At 37.4% G+C, this 18,982-nt stretch overlaps 1 long non-coding RNA gene across 2 annotated transcripts in view; it reads left to right on the plus strand.

Annotated features, from left to right (window-relative positions):
• The window catches only part of LOC111732299, a 63,976-nt gene that overhangs the window by 32,723 nt on the left and 12,271 nt on the right, over positions 1-18,982 (plus strand). Inside the window, exon 2 of one of the 2 annotated variants that reach the window (XR_002777482.1) lies at positions 14,946-15,080. The exons of the other annotated variant lie outside the window; for it this stretch is intronic. This is a non-coding gene — a long non-coding RNA (uncharacterized LOC111732299). The remainder of the gene's footprint in view (positions 1-14,945; positions 15,081-18,982) is intronic. 2 annotated transcript variants of the gene reach the window in all.

The raw sequence follows: 18,982 nt of genomic DNA on the forward strand, positions 1-18,982 counted from the left end.
AGGTGTTTTGCCATAAGATGTTGGCAGGTCAATTGCATATTGTCAGTGCAGTTGAATTTATGTGAGTAGTCTGCCCTTTGATTTTCAAAGATCTCTCTGGGCATACAGACTAGGAGAGGTTATCAGATCTTCTGTTTGCTTAATGGAGATCGCTCTGTAACTTGTATAAACTCTTATGGGAATGTGTATTTTTCTTTACCATGGACCATATCCTTTTTTAAATTAGGCACCCAGGAAAATCTCAAAAGTATTCCACCTAGGGATGCATGGCCTTGGAGCTGCCCATGTGAGGTTTATCTTTGTTTGTTCTAATGTTTGCTATCTGCAGAGGCTAGTTTGGCTTAGGTGTGAGGTTGATGCTTTCATTTCTTCTCACCCAGTGAAAACATCAGGTCTTTAGATTACAAACCAAATGTAATTCCATCAGGATGAGTAGACTCCAAGGAGAAAATAGGAATAGTGGAGGATTACTGAGAAATAATTACTGAGATACAGTATATTTTTTTCCACACTATTCAGCGAAGCAAGGACTATAATTTACACTAGAATTATGCATTGTGTTTTAAGATGTGAATTGGAGAATCTTTTACAAACCATTGCTTGCTCCAAATCAAAAAGGAAAATGAAGCTAGAAATAACTTTTAATACATATCTAATTACTTGAATATTTTACAGGTCCGAATAAAAAGAGAAAACATGATTTTAGATTATGTATGATAGCTCAATATTTATTAATCTCCTATAAAAATTAAATCAGATTGTACATCATGTACTCCATATTTTACTTAATATGGTTTTACTAAATAAGAATTCTCAAGCGTAGTTCACTATAGCTAATGTGCAGTGATTATACCGGTTAAGGGCTATGTGCTATAGGAACATACACATTTTTGAGCTGATTAGGAATTTTATCTAATTCCATTGGTTCATTTAAAAAATATAGTATCTATAGAGTGGCTAAATGCCAGAAGCATAACACCTAAAGTTATTGCTGGAAATTCAAAAGCTATCTTTCTAGCTTTTGCTTCTTTTGTTCTGTGGAACATGGTGTATCAAAGATCTTATTCTGTAAGTTTTTTCAAGGTGCTTTCTAACAGCCCTCCCTTTAAATTTCTTCTGCAAGAGTCATTCCCTCTTTAGAAGTTAGAAGAGTGACTATATTTATAATTGGGGTGTTGAACCCCCTGGGAACCCTTAGAGTCACTTTAAGGAGCCCTAGAATTTATGTTTATACCAAGTATTATTAAGGACAATATAATAATGTATTGGAATATACGCTTTACTATTTTTCATGTGTAAGTAGCTGTTGTAATGATTAATAAATACAAAATATGCTGCTTTTATGGTAGCTTTTAGAACCCTCGATCAACAGAGACTTAAACTATTATTTACTATTCTACTATTATTAGGTAAAAAATGGGCTCTTGTACTCGAAAAGTTTGGAAACTACAGAAAACAGGAGTGGAAACTGTCACTAATATGGCAAGTTTCCATTTTAATGAAAGTTCCTTGTATGCCTTTGAACTCCACATGGTCAAAGGAGTTATTCAATTCTAAGACTGAATTATGCTTGTATAACATACTGGTAACAAAAGTGTAGAGCATTAGGAATTTTGAGGAAAAAAACAGGAACACATTTTTAAAAAATCTGCTAATATAGAATCTGCTTTTTAATGGTCTCAAATTACTACATTGTAGCTAAGTAGATGACAGCTGGCTGTAGAGGTCTATAAACTCATTTTAATGATGCTTTCAGCCATTCAGGATCCACTGAATCATAATGAAGGAGAGGACGCCATGAAATACACTGAACTCTACCCTATTTCTCCAGCTTAGCTACGTTTTCCCCACCTCGAGATCAGTGCTGGGTCAGGACAGGTGGAGTGGTGAGAGTAGAGGCCAGCTGGAGGTAGATCTACCAGAAAGCAGCAAGGCAAAATTATGAAGGGAAAAGGTCCTGCTTTTTAAAGGATAGAATCACTAACCAGCAGGCTGAGCACACAGTCAATGAGTCCACTCCTATCCCTCTGAAAGAAACAAAACCAATAGCCTAACATTTGAATGTAAAGGACAAGGAGAAGAGGAATCATGTCTCACCACAGCCCAAAGTTGTCAACAACCAGGAAAATGTGCTTCCACTCTGAGTAGGCAAATAAATCCATTCATTTTATACACTCCACAGAAGTTTTTATTGTTTGTAAGTAATTACAGCTCTCTTTCATGTTTCCACGTTCTGGGTCTAAGGAGAGAAAGGAATTGGGCCTGCTAATCTTCCTATGCAACTAAGAGGCAGTTTATGGCTGGCCAGGTGCAAAAGCCATATCTAATCTCTCCCTGTGTCTGTCGTGTAGCAGCTGCAGCAGTTGGAGGGAGTTAGGGAGTTATTAAATATCAAGGAAATGTTTGTGCCAATATTGTCCCACTTCGGGGTGGTAAGAGAAATTCACAGTTGTCTTCCATTTGGAATGCATGACCATCATTACTGAGGAAAAACTGTTTTTACTGAGGTCCCAATATTGGGAGTGAGGGCAAAGTGGTCCACCCAAGTCTCAAGGAAAATTTGAGACCCTTTTCTAGCCTGTTTTCTTTCTGGCACTGTGGCCCCTAGTGTTGCAAAAGCCTTTAAGTACACTTTCCTACTGCCACTGCTTTTCTGTGATTGTGTTTAAGACATTCAGGTACTCGGAACCAAAGTATATTCAACACTTTAATTCCTCATAAATGCTGGAGAATATTTAAAATGTTAACAATACAATTTTGGTAAAATAAAATGAGATGCTAAAGAGAGAGTATAAGACAAAAGAAAGGTTTGTGTAAATTATTCAAATGGGGTGGTACAGTGCAATAAACATGGCTATGAGAATATAAGGGCGAGTGCCAACTCTAGGACTCACTGGAAACCTGAGTTAGGACAAGACACCTGAGCCGTTTCCTTATCTGTACCATGAGAAGTTGATCATTGCAAGACCCTTTTTAGTTTTACAAATCTATAGTGAATGTATAGCACTCATCCAAAATAGGGGTAGGCACTGTGTCAAATAGAAAGGAAATAAGATACAACCTATATGGTTTAATAATGGAGACAAGACTAATACAGATGAAACAATTATCTATTCACATGACATTTTATATAAAGTAAGATACTAATGTAAAAATAATTTATATATGGATATCAAATCATCAGGTTGCACATCTTAAATTTATACAATGTTATATGTCAATTATATCTCAATAAATCTGTAAAAAAAAACAACAAGCCAGCCGGAGGATGGTTGGTAATGATATGCCATCATATCCTATCTTTAGCTCTGTTCTATTTAGGTTTCTTTTTTCCCCAAAAATATACAGATGAGACTACAGATGGCATCTGTAGCAGGTAAAAGTTGCATTTTCCAAAGGTAAGTGAAAATGATTACAGAGGCCTAACCAAATAAAGGTAGTTTTTGTCACAAGACAAGGACTCTGGTGATTCACAGTGAAGGGCCTACACAGCAGTTGCACAAGGGCATCAAGCCCCAAGCTGTTTTTCTTTCTTATCAGTTTTTCTTAGAATTTGGCTTTCATTTTCATGGGTTTGGCCTCTTTAATAAATTTATCTAGAAGCCCACCCAGAGACTTTTGCTTTCACCTCATTGGTCAGAACTGTATCACATGATCATCTTAGCTGCAAGTGATGCTGGAAGATAGTGTGCTTTAATTGAGCTCATTGCTACAAATGAACCAAACTAAGCATTTGTCAGTAAGGGATAAGGTAAAAATGGATATTGGGTGTTTAATAGCAGTGGCTGTCACAGGATTCTCATGAGATTCACAGATCACACAATCTTGAGAGGACAATAAATACATTGAATAATGGAGTCAGAACTCAGAAGGATCTAAGGAGAATGGAATAATAAAATGAATCTAATGAGTAAAATTCAATAGGGTTAAAGTCTTTCCGGAGTCTAAAATATCACTGTACATAGAATGGGGGAAATATTTCTTAATAGCATCCTATGAAAATGTCTATTAATTTTAATTCACTGCAGGAGTAGTAACAGTAATCAAAATAATATATAACATTTCTTGAATGTTTCTGTTAGTCATCTCTTCTAATTCTCACAGTAATTCTCTGAGGTAGATAAGTATGTTATTATTATAATCCCTATTTTATTTTTGAGAAAGCAAAGAATTTTAAATGACTTGACCAAAATCCTATAGCTAGTAAGTGGGTAGGTCAGGATTTGAACAGAATGTTAGAGCCGTTATTATTCACCTCTATATTATACTGTTTCGCAAAGAAAAGTGATCTTTTGTCTAAAAAAGCTAATTCAAACTTGGACAACATTAATTAGTGTCACAGTATGTATGTCTAGGAAGATAAAGTCTCAGTCTTTTCTGATTGAAAAATATTTGCAATATTGCTCTTAACTCTAGAACCCACATTAATACAGACAGGAACAAGTAGTTCCTTCCTATACCCAATACCACCTTTACTTCTGTTTCAGAGAATAAGGAGAACTCTGCCACCTTGCTTTTGACCCTATCCCATCACTTCTGGAACTTCATAAATTGACTCTCCTGTTTCTCATATCTCAACTTATCACTTTATGCTATTTTTTTTCCTCAGCCAATAAAATCATTTAAAAAGTTTCCATCCTAAATAAATAATCCTTCCAAAACCCCATTTGTAGAAATATATACCTTTTTAACTACTACTTCTAATAGGTCTTTATTAACCACACTTCTTAAAAGAATACTTAACATATACTGCCTTCACCTCCTTACCTCCTTCCTCAGTTTCTGACTATATTGAACATCCTCAGTAATTGCAAAATAGAAATCTCTCCTCGGTGGCAGCCATCTTTATAAGTCGAAGTTGACAAACTGGATGCTTGTTAGATGTTTGTATCTTAAGGGCCGATCATTTATCTGATGTGCATCCAGAAAGCCTCCATAAATCTGTTAGTCTAGTTTTCATAAATGTGTTTTGCTAAATCACTTTAATGCACTATGAAACTGTGAACCTAAGCTCTGAATGATTTTATTGGCTCTATATTGGTTTTCTCATTATATCATCCTTAACATAAGAATGCTTACCTCTTCTGCTCTCTTTTATACTTAGGAAATAACTTTGGGGGCTATAACAGTATTTAACTTATCACGGAAACAGTGGTATGTTGAGTGATAAAGTAAATGAAAAATGGCTGGTTCCATTTTGAATTATTAGTGGAATAAGCAGTAGTGACATGAAGGATCTGAGAAAAGAAAACCTATTATCAATCTGCATCTCCCCTGGGATTGTCATTCTCCAGCACCACATCCTCTGGAAATGAAAGAGACTTGAGTCACTTTGGCAAAACATTTTGGAAGTAGATAATTTCATGAAGGCACGGAGCAACCATGTTTCAACTGCAAGTGTAATGTAACTATAATTCTGAATTTTACTACCTAGACTATATTAAGAACACTGGTGGTATTGGAAAGTCCTAATTCTAGCCAATTTCAACTCAGACCACTTCTGTAACCAATGGATTGTAGCAAATAACATTCTTCAAGAAAAAAAATGCTAAAATTTCCTAAAGATAGAAGTGAAACAATAATTAACTTAATTTGTTAAAACACACAAAAATAATTTTTCTACCAGACATTTATTTTGCTTTTTGCAGTTTTTTGTTCTTGACCATTTGTAAAATATGATTAGAAGAAATTGCCAAAGACAGGATGGAATGGGAGCCAGGGTTTAGGAGCAGTGGTGGTGGTGGGTGAGCAGTGTATATACAACTAGATCATTTTACATTTCTAGAATTACTCAAAAATTTAAAGAATACAATATATTAGTGGTTATATTTAAAAACAGTACTTCAGACTTTTCAAAGTACATTTGCATGCAAATGCATTTGTGTGCATTACTCACAAAACGTTTTTATTCTCAGGTTAAATTAATAAGTCTGAGCTAGAGAAGGTAAGTGATATGCCCAATGTCTTCCATCTCTTAGCTCAAAGATCTCTCTCTCATGCCACATACATGCACATATTTACTTTTATCTCTGACCGTTAATAATTTCCATTCCTGAAGTGAAAGGGGGAGAAAGAGAGAGAGAGAGAGACAGACAGAGACAGAGACAGAGAGAGAAATGCAGCCAGACATGTTATTAGAACAAAATGGAATAAGAAGTTAGTGATACTCTGAAAGCATTTTGCAAGCATATCTACATACTAGAAAGAGCCCAACATTAATAAACAAACAAGAAACTTGTACCACCAGGTATGTTTCCAAAATAGACTGCATTTACGATTTTCTAAGTTATGCTTAGAGCCAACACTTTAGTATATTTTACCAAATAACATTATTGAAAGAGTTAGCATTAAACGGAACTAAGGAAAAAGAATAATCTTAAAGTGTTCCACAGGTATAAGAAACAGTTTAAAAGAATAATCTTTTAAACATATTTTCACGGAGGGATCAAATAGCATGCAATTATTTTGTAATTACCTTGCAGCTCCTTGCTATGTAATTATTCATTTGGTTATATGTGCTGTACAAATTAGTGCCCCAAAGATCTAAAAAAAATTACACAGAACATGGTGATTATCCTTATAGTTACATAGTTTCTCAAAGGGTAATTGCCATTTAATTTGCTAGGTCTGAATTCATATCATGACCTCATAGTAATCATGTACTTATGAGTGGCTCATATGGCTGTTGGGGCCTCAAAATATTGTGCACAGCTAACGTATGAGAAGGTACAGAACAGGTGCAAATCCAAAATGTTGAGTGCTGTTTGTTTGTACATGTCCCTGGCTTTACAGGGCTCACAATAAATATTGTCAAATGCACCTGTGTGTGTACGTGCACATTTGTAAACATACACCTGCAGGTTCCTTAGGTCTGCCAAAGGCTGACCAACTTCATTTTACCAGTCAATCATGGGTCACTTAAAAAGCCACAAATATTTATTTGTTAGATGTGTTAGATGGTTGATGGAAGAGAAATATAAATGTCTCGACTTTTTTTTTAAATCAAGAACAACAAAAGTAAAAACATCTTTCATTAAATACAAAAAGTAAAAAGTGCGCCATTTGGGAGGGAGAGCAATAAAGATACAGAAGACTATGTAAGGTATTGAAGCATCAGAGAGCTGTGCGTATAGTACGAAGTCTGCCTGTATGTGTAGGTATTGTAAATATTTGCTTTGGGAGGGAGCAGTATAATTTGCTACTCGAGCCCAAAATGTGGTGTGCTGAAGCCAACCCCTACTGGCTTGTGACAAACAATTGTTAAATATTCAGGAATTTCGTGAACAGGTTGTTAAACTGTTGGAATCTTGAAATCAGCCATGGTGGGAGTATTTACACCATGGATATTGGCAAATGCTACAAGCAAAGATTTCCCCACCACCTCCAGAGAGCCAATTCACCTGCATTCCACTGAGTTCAAATATCACTAAAGGAACACTTTAATGAAAAGACTAGTTTTCTAATAATTTTGAGTTTTCTAATAATAATTCTCCCTACTAACAAACTCTTAGACTTTTAACACTTCCCTGAGTGACTCAGAGTCTAGTTTCTATTTTTCCTTCTTTCTCTAGGCTTTTCTAACCCATGCAGAGACTGTTATAACTGAACACTAATTCATAGGAAGCCTATTTTGAATATTAATAGTTAAGAGCACAGATTTGAATTTCAACCTAGATCAGACAATCTGGGTTTGAATCCATAGCCTGTGTTTACCAGATATGTGATTTGAATCGTACTTGCTTTTTCATGCTTCTGATTTGCTCCTTGTAGAAGGGGCATAATTGTTGTGGTAATAATAATATCTTCCGTCTAGTGTTGTTGTATGGATTAAATGAGTTATATGTAAAGCATTTGGAACTCTGGTCATAGAAAGCCCTATACATATGTTTATTATTGTATTTATGATCAGGAAGATTAAGATTATCATGCCTACCTGGCGCACTGTAGATACTCACTACATGGTAATTGTTTCTGTTCTTTTGCATTTCTGTTATTATACAGAATTGGTATTTGAGTTAAAATACATTTTTCTTCAGGAACTGGAAGGCTGATATCTCCTGGGCTACAGCCTGGCCATTGAGAGAGTTCTTTTTGTCATATCTGATGTCATTTTCTGGAAGTAGACCTTTAGCTCTGAAAATGAGTAAGTTCAAAGCAGGTGTGCCAGGTGACCAACAACTTGTGGAAGGAGGCAGGACAAGGAAAGCAGGGTGACCTTTGATAGAACATACTGCCTGTAAAACTCGGTGTATAAAAACTGCATGACTTTATTTTGCATTTCCTCAGGATTCTCTTTGAGCCTAGGGTACCATGGTAATAACTGGGTGGGAGTGAAGGTGATTCTGCCCCATCTTGTCTCAGCTACTTCTCTATCCTCTCCCTGTAATAGTGGTTCTGCATTTGGTATCAGTGTAATTGCAGAGAGGCCCAAGAGATGGGACAGATCCTGTGGGACCCATGCACACGCATGCCAACACTAACAGAAAGGGGGAAAGAAGGTGTCTCACTGGCTCATACCCAATGAACAGAGCTGACTTGATGTTCCAACTCCTTGGCCTCTGTGGACTAAGTTCTCCAGGGCCTCCAGGTAAAGCCTCTTTCCCTGAAGCTCAATCTCATTAAGAGAGGAATTCTTAGGTCTGAAAAATTCAGTATGTCCTAGCAGGTGTGCAAATTGACCATTAGACGCCACAAGTGAAAATATATTCATGAATGAGACTATGTAACCATAAAAGCAAGAGGTCTCATTGTATGTTTTGCATAGCACGACCTCTGATAAAAGTGTATGGTTTTAACTTGGCATCTCTAAAATCATGCTGAAAATCTGTCCATCAATAATTTCTCTGCTGAACTGTAATGTTCTTAGATTACAGAATTTATGCAAAAGAACACCAGCCCTTCAAATCTCTACTATCCACAGAAGTCAGAAACCACTGGGTAACCCTCCATTCTCCAGAATCCCAAGTTGGTTGTATACAGTTTTTCTGTTTTTGTTTTTTGCCTGTAATCTCTTAAAACAAACAAACAAACAAAAAATCTTACCTGTTGCAGCACAAATAATGTCTACCTGCCACAATGGCCAATTGAATAAGAAAAAGGAGGAGGAGGAGGAATAGGAGGAAAAGAGTCATGGCTAACAGCCTTTGGGAGCTTATGAGTGAGAATGCATATTAGTAGTTTATATGTACCACTTCATGAATATACATAACAACCTGTGAGGCACAGTATTATCAGCCCTGTTTTACAGGAGAGAAAGTTGAATTCCAGATGGGTGAATAAACTTGCCCAAGGTCAAAGAGATAATCAGTGGTATAGGTTCCAAAGAAAGACCCTTTGACCTGAAAGCTTTACGCTTAACCATTGGGCTTTATATTCTTAAGCATTTTGGATTCTGGGGTTGAAATAAAGGAACACGTGATTGGTATCATTAAATATATTGCAACATGTAAACCAGGTCTCTGGAAAAACAGCAGCCCTAATTTTTAGTGTTTGTTCATTTCCATGGTGTAAATATTCCCACTATGGTTGATTTCAAGCTGTCAATTGTTTAGAACCCAGCTTTCACCGTTTCTGCACATCACCGACTAAATATGTAATAGGATGTGTTCTGAGGTAGGTTTAAGAGACTTGTGTCCTGGCCTCCAATACCTCTTTACTTACATGCTGCTGTAGCAAGACTCAAACTTTTTGAGCTTCGGTTTCCTCTCTCATCTGTAAAACAAAATTTGAGAATCAATTGTCTTCACTTTTTTTCCTTAAAAGTTTTAGGAAGGACCTATAAAATGTGACTTGACAGTTATGAAAGTATAGTACATCCTTTTTAAATGTGAAAATGAGGAATCTGCTAGTCACTGAAATGGTCACTTCTGAGAAATATTCAGTTTCAAGTTTACTGAAATTCAGTAAAATAGTCATCTATTTCCCTTCCCAGCCCTTTATCTTGCATAAGCTCTTCTTGAACTTGCTTTTTTATTGGGTAATAGTTGGAAGAGAGACAATCAAAGTCACTTTGCAATTTCACCTTGGAAGTATTTTGATTTTCCAAGGCAAAGGTTCTTAAGCTAGGATATTTAATATGAATGTTTCCTTTGTAATCCTATTTATTGTATTGCATATGCATATAAAAGCATTATTGAGAAGTGATCCAACTTCACAAGACTGCCAGCAAGTGCACGGCCAAAAAATAAAAATAAAAAATAAATAAAAGATGTGCACGTGTCAAAATGGAGATTTACAAAGGCCTTAGGAATAAAAACTTTTTTTTTCCCTCATCTGTGCTAGAGCAGGCAGATTTCTAGCAAAGGCATGGAGAGCCGCCACCTCGATGGCTTCACTCTCTAAAATGCAAAGGAAAATAGAATGTATGCCTCATTTTTCTAAAAAAAAAAACTAAAAATAAATGAAATTTATTAGTCCTCGAATACATAGTTTTGATTGACTCCCACACAGTATGTCATCCATTTTTTTTATACACAGACCATTTTAAAATTCTTAGCTACATAGGCTTTAAGTCAATATTTGTAGTTAAGAATTAGCATTCTTTCAGTCATTGGGAAGTATGTTATTTCAGGATAAGCTACAATGAAAGAAAAGTTTGATGGTCTCATGTTGGGAACCTGGATATCTCTACGCTTTCTTCTCCAACAGGAAGATGTCCTTTACTTTTCTCTTATTCATTTCACAAGTACTGAAGACATGCCACCTGCCAGGCAGAGTGAAGGAACAGGGCCATCAAGATGAATGCATTATGCCTCTGCCCTGGAAGAGTCCTCAGGTTCACTGAGAAGGACAGTAGGACAACAAAAAAGTCACAATACAAGGTGGCCAGTGCTATAAGTAAGAAGGAGCTGTAGCATGACTACCATCTGTGGCTACACTGGCCCCAATTACAGAGGACATGTGGGTACATCGCGGCTCTATAGTTTTTCTCTATTAAAATCATTTCCTTTGTATTGATTTGTACAGAATTTTAACAGTAAAGATAGATGAATTTAAGGACTCATTTTTATTTTTTCATTCTTGTAATCAACCAAAATACATACAGTATGTTTGAACTTTTAACCACAAATTCATATGCAAAAAGGAATACATTGCATATTTAATCAGTATCTCTCCATCTTGGGTACATGGCAGAATTAATTACCTGGGACACTTTTTAAAACTCCCAATGCTTGGGCCACTTTTACCTTGGTGGGCAAGGACCAGAGAGAATTCACAATCAAAGACGGGATGTCCTGAGGAGGGTAAGAGATGATGCCAGAGTCTCTGCTGCCCAGTGACTCACACTAACCACCCACATTTGTGGCACATACTGGCTTTAGGGGGTTCCAGGCCGAGCCTTGACTACCTCGCAAGGAGGTCAGCACCATGAGCCCAGAACACCTGCCATTTGATGAAAGAAAGGAATTCCCCTATAAGGTCCCCTTGACCCTCAGAAATAATTTCCCACCTGAAGAGCTGGTGCTTGAAATTCCCCAATTAGATAGCCATACCTTTTCAAGAAGCTTTATTTTCTTCAAAAATATAAGTGCCTCTGAGGAATTATACTAAAAGTTATTGGTTATTTGTATCATTTGGGGCTCATTTCCTGACAGCAGGTTTTGAAAGACGGTAGCAAGGTGAATTTATGAGACTTGGATTCTCTGACGAGATCTGGAAAAGGTGCAGAAGAGAGGCCTATGTGTGCCTTCTCTAGGTAACATTCCTCAGCAGCATCCTACAGCTCACTCCTGCCAGCCCACTGCCTCAAAGTAGAATCAGTCCTTTATTTAAATGTCACTTAATACTTACAGTACTTCTATAATTCCATGGGTGATGCTCTTTCATTCAATTCTGACCTCTCTGTTGGCTATCTACAAACTTGCCCTTTGGAGCAGGATTCATGTCAAGAGAACCAAATAAAAAGCAAACAGAAAAATAAGATTCATAAGACACAAATAGGAAAAAGAATCACCGAATTCTTACAGAGTGACCAGCGTACGTCAACATGGTAATCCTCTATATGCTATTCGTACAATGTGTACGTGTCATTCAGAATCATAAGCTCCTGTCCTCAGAGGGACTGGCCATGGATTGTTCTGTAGAGCACTTGGCACATTCTGAGTGCCCTGTAAATGTCGAGGATATGAGCTTATCTTCAGAGGATGTCTCCTCCGAGGAAGGTGCTATGCAAATACTAGTATTGTTATCCTTTTAGCACAAATTTATAATTGACTTTCTGTTAAACACTGCAGCAAGTTAAATTAATTCAGTATGATTACAGTCATTAAACAAATGCCTGGTAATGACTGCCTTCTTATTTTAGCATTCCTCAACCCACTGGGGTAATACCATATAAGGCTTTGTCTCCATTGTTAGATTAATTGGGACGCACAACCTGCGTTTTGCAACAGAGCACACACACTGCTTTATAGCAACCGGACCATGATTGAAGACTATTGCCGAACTAATTTACCTTCCAGTTTTTCCTATTGCTCTTGCCATTCCATTAGGTACAATTTACTAGTTCGTTACAGCATACAAGTAGCTTAAGGCAATTTCTACCTGTTTAAAAAAAAAAAAAAAAGTGTGCTTTTAAAACCAAAACATGGGCAGGCATTCTCCCACAATTATTCTTCTGATGCTGAAACTAACCAAAACGATAAGGGCAGTGATGATTTAACCTGTATTGACATTGGTATGGTCACCCCAAGAATTACTTGCCATCTTAGCAAGCAGGACAGAAATAGTTAAGTCCCAAAGGCTGTGGGTTGAAAACTCTGCCTGAGAGAAAAGCAATGTTAAGACGTTCCAGCCAGGTGTGCAGGATAGCTGCCAGGTGTAGTCGGAGAAAGCCTGCCCTCCTTAAACCGCGCTTCACAATCCAGGTCATCTGTCTGGTGCCACCTTAGCAACTGGCCTGATTCTGTAGAGGACATTGAATGATAACACCCTGTGAGTCAGCTGACTGCTGTGTCATAGCTGCTGCTTTCTGCAGTATCACAACTACCAGAGCTCCGGTCCTCAGCGTCCCAGTCGCAATGCGGCAGAGCCGAGGCAGACAACCAGGCACAAAGCGACAGTTTTAACGTGTTCTTTTTCTGCTACCACTTAGCATTTCTTACATGAGGAGTATTTACCTTTGTGTAGCCAGCAGCAGAGAAGCAGACTGAATGTACACGATGGCTTCTAACTTGGCAGCGTGAATTTTCAGCAGAGCAGGTACTGCTCGGAGCCTCGTAGCCAAACTGTCTGGTGGAGTACGGCTTGTTTTCCACCACTGGTGGGAATAGTTTGGGGGCTTCTTATGCTACGCTGCTAGATCTGCAGGAATTGACCAAAAGGCTAGGACAAAGGAGACAATGCTTGCCATGGTTGGTCTGGCCGGGGCCTGTTCAGGCAACTCCACCGAACTGACGCTGTGTGACTCTCCCAGCTCACAGTTAAGGCTGGTCACAGGGAATGGCGCAGAGTCCCAGTCCTCAGTTAGAACACAGTTTAAAGGAGAAGTCAGACTCACTGACCTAAATCAATCCCAGTCCTCTCTGGATGCGGGGACAGCTGTCGACTAGCAGTGACACAACCAGCCATCAAGTGGAGAATCGCTGTGACTGCAGTCTGGGTGCAGGTGGAGCCTGGGAGAATGGCAGTCTAATTTCGGTCATCCGATGGTTTCTTCTTATTTTCCTAAATAATCGTGCTTGCTAAATATACAGTTGTCTGGATTAGTCTGCCTTCCGTGCAGTCTTCATCTGCTCTGGTTGGAAATCAGGGTGCCAGGCAAGCCTGCTTTAGTACTGGCTCCTTTCTGCGTGATGCTTGCTATGCAACTAGGATGGGTCACACTGACAACAAAGAAGGAAGCAGAAAGCATCACTGCATCTTCTCTTGTGATGTTAGCGGAACATAACTCTTCGCAATGATGCCCTCCTGTGTGTGCATGTGTGTATGTGTGTATGAGTGTGTGTGTGTGTTTTAATTCATCTGATCGAACAGCCTAACAGATATCATCATGGATGTGGTTTTTAATGATTTGGAAAAAAGGACAGCCTGTGGAGACAGCGATTCAGTACAGCAGCACATTTAGGTTATTGCCAATTCGAAATACTTTGGTTTGTGAAGCTGAGCCCTAAGGGACAAGCTTGGTAACTGAGAAGCAGATCGTATATAAAGAAATAAAAATGACAAGCGTAATGGAGGCTCTGCGAAAGGACTGTCAGAGCATCAGTTCATGGATTGCAATTGCGCCAGGCTGAGACTGAATAATTCATAGATTGAAATTACCCTGCTTTCACCTTTCCATTTAAACCGGCATGATCTGAATCTCTAATAAATTTTCAAGATAAAGTAAAATGCCAATTTGAATCTGAAGAGCTTTTAAAACCAGATGCTGCATCCCTGAATCTTTTGGTATCTTTCACAATTATCCTGTGAGAACTGCACTTCATCACGAAGCACCATTACCAGGGAAAATTACTGTGATTACAAAAGCAACAATAGAATACCATCAAATGATCTCTAATTTACCTAATTTTCTGAGACCGACGGTGTGGTTTTAATGCCCATTGTATGTCACCATGCCTGACACCCGTGGATCTATCTCGCACCGGAACAAAAGTGAGGCAGTGTGTGTAATGCCTTAACTCTGAAAGCCTAGCCAAGAACGTTATCCTAGGTTACAATGTCTCTTTCGTTTGGTCTGCATTTTTGTGTTATTTTTTTCCCCAAAGCCTGTACCCCAAATGCCTGTTTGAGGAAATGGTGAGCCTGTTGTGGATTTGGGGTTGATTCGTTGATACGGGAGAGCATCGTCTTGTTAATTTATACACCCTCTTTATTTTAATATATACAAGCATGTATTTACCAGAAGGGAGAAAAGATTCTGTTCTGGGAGAGTAGTTCAAAAATGCAGCCAAGATGAAGTGTATGTCTTTGTCTCTTTTTTGAAACCCCTGTCTGCTTTTCAGGTTAGAGATCCTTTCAGGGAATTATATTCCTGGTATGATGTGTTAAAAAAAAAAAAAAAAAAACCTTCTCAGATTGAAAAGCAGCTCAAGAAACACATTCAGTAATAACTCTTATGCAGCCTTTATTAAAAGCAGGTACGTTCGACTGAGTGAGTAAATGAAGCTTTGGTACAACTTTGTGTTTGTGTCTGCTCGCTCTCTAGCAGAAGTCTAACCTAAAGAGAGAGAACTTTTTCTCTGACAGTCTGCACAGTTTATCTCATGGTAACTGTGCCACTTTGAGAAAGTAGTATGGTTCATAAAGCCTCACTGGAGAACAGACTGTAATTATTTCATAGGTACAATGACTTCTGGAATTATCCTCAGTAGCATGAAGACAATACATGAGTTCCCACTAGTCAGGTGATTGAAATTTCATATCTAAAGTAGGATTTCTGAGGGATGATAATACTTGGGGAGAAGATAGGTCTGAAACATACCTGTCTTGTATTGTGAGTTTTTTGCTTGAGTCTCTAACCTCTGATAGGCTCCTTAATCTGTTATGATGGCTTTACCCCTTCCTGCACCTCCACAAATACCTTTGTCAGAGAAGGTAAGTTGTATTTCTAATCATTGTATAACTGATTATGCTCTTCATTATCTCGTTTCATGGGTATATACTTTTTATGCTGTACATTCTTTCTACTTACTTTTATACTCACTACCCTCAAGATAACTCATAATTTTTGTATGTGTTTTTTTTTCTAAATACAAATGAAAACGTGGTATTTTAATAAGTAATTCAACTATAGTTTTTGTTCCCTTTGTCTAAATATATTCAAGGTTTTAATGCTTTTCTAAGGAAAGGGAAAATAGTTTTACTTAGTAAATCGTTTGTTGTAAAATAGTAAGCAATTCACTAAATACCAATTATGTTACCATATTGTTTTCTTTAGATAGCCCACATTTCTAATACTGAAATTATTATTCTTATCTTTCCAGAAAGAGGCTTGGCTGTTAACGACAAAGCGCTTTTCGCAAACACAAACTGCCTATGTGCAAGGTGTTTTTCTTTTTTATTAAAAAAAAATAGCCTGGATATTCTGCAAAGAGTTTTTAATTTCTGGCATTTTAAAGTTCTTCCATAGTCAAAGTTCGAGTAGGGTAACTAATCATTGATTGAGTAAACTGGTTTATGTGCCTGATATTTAAGTAATACAGGTATCCTAAAATTATCTAAGAATTAGAAATCAGATGTTTGTTACTTTTTTGAGACTCAAACTAATTGTATTCACTTGATAAAAATAGCAAATTTGAAACTGATAGTTTTTATAATTCAAGCATTTATACTTCATATTCTTGGAGAATCAGGGGTTTGCTTTATTTCTTTAGAATGTAAGTGCCTCTAATCAAGTGTTAGTGCTTGCTGAAATTGAAATGCACTTGTTTTGCCACAAAAAGGAAAGATTCATCATATAGAACTGCTAACTAACTTAAATGTCTCGAACTCCAATAGTTCCCTTAACCTAAATTTTCTTTTCAAACTCTATTTAAGTGATTAAATGTAAACAAGCACAATATTTTAAAGTAAGTTCATTAGATCACTTTTAATCTATTATTGACGACTTCTTCCACTATTTATGGATATATCTTATAATGCTCTATGTAAACATAACATAGGTGCAAAAGGCTCCAAGGACTACAGCTGCAGGTAATTTGAAAAATCAACTGCGAAATATACTATTAAGGGTTAATTTGGGCGAATATGAGACAATCATGGCTTAACACTCTTTTGTAGCTTTTTTTTTTTTTGGTGGACATGAGCAAGATAGGAAAAAAATTATCTCCTCCCTCCTTGTTCTGAACGCCCAATCACTGCAGAGCAACAGCTGCAGCTGCAAGGAGTGATTTAAATTTTAAACACCCAGAACCACACTCATAGACTCCATAAGGCTGCCTCGTGCTTTAAGATAGAATGTGTAAATTTTATCACTTGATAATTGCAGTCTTTTCTGGACATTAGTGTATTTTAGATTTCATCTCATTGTTAAGGTCCAGCTTAGAGTAAAACAAACAAGCAAACAAACAAAAATGACCAACCAAACATAAAGTCTTTCAGGGACAATATATATTAATCACTGCTTAGTATTTGTTAACTAGTAAACCAATATTGTGGTGAATAGGTGCATTCACATGTAGTCAAATGGAATATTCATAGTTCATATGGCATTTCTCTAATTAACATGTTACAAGAACTGTGGCACAGTATAGTTCCCCCTAAGTTTTAAATGTGTGGTGATAAAACATGCTTTTATCAAGTACTGATATTTATGCATACTAGGCTGTCAAAGAGAAAAAGGCAGATGAGACAAAAGAAATAGGTAAAGATAAAAGAAAGCACTCTCATTATTCAATGAGCCTCTTTTTAAAAATAGTATGATAAAAAAAAGTTGAAAATCTTATGTCAGTGTACTGTCTTTTTAAAGAGACTCTTCTTTTAGTAAGAGAATCTCTCCATTTTATTATGAAAATTTGCAAACACAGAAAAATTGAAAAGCTGCGAACACACATATAACAACCACCTAGACCCTATAAATGACATTTTACTGTCCTTGCTTGATGCTATATCCAACTATCCATCTCTCTGTTCATCCATCAATCCATCTCATTTTGATGCATTTCAAATGCATTTCAATGTAGACATCAAGAACACTTTACCCCTAGGGATATGTCTACTGAAGTGTTTAACTAGAATTTAATACCTGTTTACAGTGCTTTCCTTTAAGTAAAATTTATATATAATGAAGACAGAATTTTGAAAAACAACATACTGTTATTTCTTGTGAGGTATTCACTATTTCTTCAACATGATGAGTTGCCAGAGGCAAACCTTCACGTTCCTATGTTTTAACCTGGAAGGTACAAATCTCACATTTATGGCAGAGAGAAACAGGTCCCTACCAGTCTCAGTCCCCATCACCCAGGTAAACTTTTACCCACAGAGCAGGGAACAGCATCAGTATTGAGATAAAGGGGCTGGGGCATTACATAATTAAGTCCCAAAGTCTCTTCTCATTCTTGGACCAGCTTTCCTTTCTTTGTCTTGCAGGCCCATGAAAAGTTACCCATTTGCCTTTGAACAATCACTAATTATTCTCCTACTTAGGTTCTTTTCTGCCTCTTCCCCTTTCCTCCCCTACTTTACCCCATCAGCTTTCTCTTTTCCACTTCCTCCCAACTATTAAATTTTTTTTTCTCAAAACAATGGAATCTGTTCATTTTTCAAGGCATTTTGCTATATTCAGTGTCATGGAAATGGTTATGGGAAGCAAAGACAGGGATTCAAAGAATCACAAGAACTAAAGGGCTCAGTTTTTCTTGGTCTTAATAGAAACACAAATGAGTTAATTGCCTTCTCATGAATTCATCTCTTAGATCCAATCTTGTGGGTAAGATTTAACTGAACCCTAGATCAAGCTTCTCTAAGATTTGCATTGGTATAGCTCCTGGGAATGAGGACATTCTCCAGGCTTCCAAAATCTAAGTTTTGTGGGCTGCAGCATCCAGTCACTAGCTCTGGTCCATTGCACTTCCATGGAGTAGGAGCACAAGACCTGCTTTTTAAGTCATGCTCCTGACCCTGACCCCTGGGAAATTCTCAAAGCTTTCTTTCTGGAGGCTTCGGTCCATGTGCACATGACACTTGCTTTCTAGGTGGCTTCTCCCTCAGGCCATATTTCTTCATTCAGTTCAGCATGCCTAAAGCTTTCATTAGACATTAGATAAAGATATCATTAGACACTTATGGCTAGGTTTATCTCTGGCTGGAATTCCACCAACTTGCCTATTTTTATTAAGCACTAATTGGTTATAACAGCTGATTGAGTTTAGGCTCTGTAGGACAACAAACCTGGATTCTAATCGTGCTGCCCTTTAACTCACTCATTACTCCAGGCCAAGTCACTGAACCATTTTAAGCTTCACCTCTTCAAAGTTGCTGGATTAAATTACATACACATACACATACATACACACACACACACACACACACTCACACA

The sequence above is a fragment of the Pteropus vampyrus genome, unplaced genomic scaffold (genome assembly GCF_000151845.1).
Source record: "Pteropus vampyrus isolate Shadow unplaced genomic scaffold, Pvam_2.0 Scaffold440, whole genome shotgun sequence".
Classification (NCBI taxonomy): domain Eukaryota; kingdom Metazoa; phylum Chordata; class Mammalia; order Chiroptera; family Pteropodidae; genus Pteropus; species Pteropus vampyrus.